Genomic DNA, 2,251 nt, shown 5'->3' with positions numbered 1-2,251 from the left:
GTTGTGGGCGGAAGGGGGGCCACAGTGGTTGATTGCGCGTGGGAAATGGAGGCACGCAGCATGAACAGACAGTCAAGGCTTCACTATAGCTTAGCATAATTACATCATAAACATACAAGCAAACGTACTTGCGAACGTACACAAATACATACTTGCGTATTTACAAACTATGATTGTTGTACGCACAACTGCTTTCTTGAAACTCGTGAAACTCACCAACTATTTGTAGTTGACCTGCTTTAACATGTTTTTCATGTATACTGGATTTGGATTAGAAAGCTAATGTCCTACGTGTTGGACTTGCCATCAATGTTGGGTAAACTGATGCAAGTGTGCTAGTAAGAAGTAAAGAAGCATAACGGACTGGTTTAGATTTGTATCACCTAGTTTGTAAAAGAAGTTAGAACTATGTAAAATATTGTAAATTAGTTTGGATTGTTCTTTATAAACAATATGGTTGATACCAGAGGTGTCTGTTACATTACCGTTTTTCGCTTCCGCAAATCGCTAGTCGGGGTGTGACAATATCATAATGTGGAATTGCATGACCAAATGGATACATTTTTCCATTCACTGAAATAGAAGGAAGACAAATAGTGACAAAGTATGTAAACTTGTCCGATGCCGACAAATGAATGTATGATGCAGAGGAGAAAGCCATGGATGTAACTATGATAGCTTTACCGGATACGGTGATTCGGTAAAGAGCATAAAACTCACTTAAACCTTGGGTAACGAGCATAAAGCATTGGGTAACGAGCGTAAAATCCGCTTAAACCAGTTAATCGCTATTGATAATTATTGACGAGTTGATAATGCTTGTTTATTTGATAAATGAAAATGGACTGGGCTGATAAGATGAGGTGGGCTTTTATGGACTTGGGGGCCCTGTTAAACTAACTAGTATATGATTAACTAGTTAGTAAAACCTAAACACAAGTGATTAAGTTTTTAACCTAGCACCAAGATCTTCCTTACTTTAATCCGGATTTGGATTCGGGTCTTGAGAGAGTATGTGTGTTCTATGGTGTGTGTGAAAGTGTGTGGAAAGAAAGAAAATGGTGAAAGGGTGGAGGGGTTTGTTGGGTTTTAACAAGATTATCAAAGTGATAAAACCTTACTTTTACCAAAAACGCAGCGGATAAATGTTTTAAATCTTGTTAGTTTATAGTGTATAAAACCAATTTTATACATGCAAAACCCAAACCCGGATCCATATACGAAATACATACTATCAAACACATGCATGTCACTATAAGTTCATGCATGTTAAGCTACCTTTCAAGTAAACCAAAACCGGGTGAAGAAAGAGTGATTGAAAGGCAAGAACTTGAATATGGAAGCTCCTCAAGCTAGCATACCCCAAGCCTCCGACAATACACCTTTGTTTAGCTAGGTTTCACTTGAAAAACCAACTCTTCCTTCATGTTCTTCCTTGTAGCCGAAAATGGGAGAGAAAAGGAAGAGAGGAATGCTTTGTTACTTGCAAAAATATTGTAAGAATGAATGAAAGAGAGTTAGGGAGTTAATGGAAGCACCACCCATGGCACCCACTCACATCCAATGCATGTCTCCATTAAAGAAAACATAATAATATAAAATAAAAGGTGTAAGAGAGTAAAGGGGGGGGGGCCACCATCTCACCCATTTCAAATTATATATATTTTTTTTCTTTAAATAAGTTTTATATCATAAAACTCACATTGTGTCATTTCCCAAAATAAATATAACACAATATAGGTAACATGCTTGGTAACCATTATTCACATATTGTTATATAACCATCTTAAATAACACTATAGAATGCTCTCTCTCAAAGTATAAATCATCCATATGATTTATTTATTTCACAAGTACAATGTATTTAGAAACCCCTTTCCAAATAACTCAAGTGTTAATATTTGTTTGTTATGATCATATCATATATAAACAAATATTATTGGTGTTTGTCTAGCTTGTTATTGGGTATGACCCGACTTGGATCATAACGTACTAGCCACATCAATAATAATATGTGTCTTGGGCAGACCGAGTCCAACAGGGTTGGGTTTATATAGGGGGTTATGGGCCCCACAACCCACTCACACTTCCAAGTCCAAATATTATCCAAACACTAAACACACGACTAACTTAACGACACACACGCAGCAATAAATTCTCTTTTATTGTAATCTCGTAATACGGATGTTACAAGTCTACCCTCCTTAAAGAGGTTTCGTCCCCGAAACCTGCTTAGTCCATATAAAAGGAA

The sequence above is a fragment of the Bidens hawaiensis genome, unplaced genomic scaffold (genome assembly GCF_021521415.1).
Source record: "Bidens hawaiensis isolate Kalapana, Puna unplaced genomic scaffold, B.hawaiensis_p1.1 tig00009545_1, whole genome shotgun sequence".
Taxonomy (NCBI): Eukaryota; Viridiplantae; Streptophyta; class Magnoliopsida; order Asterales; family Asteraceae; genus Bidens; species Bidens hawaiensis.
This window is presented reverse-complemented; position numbering follows the sequence as displayed.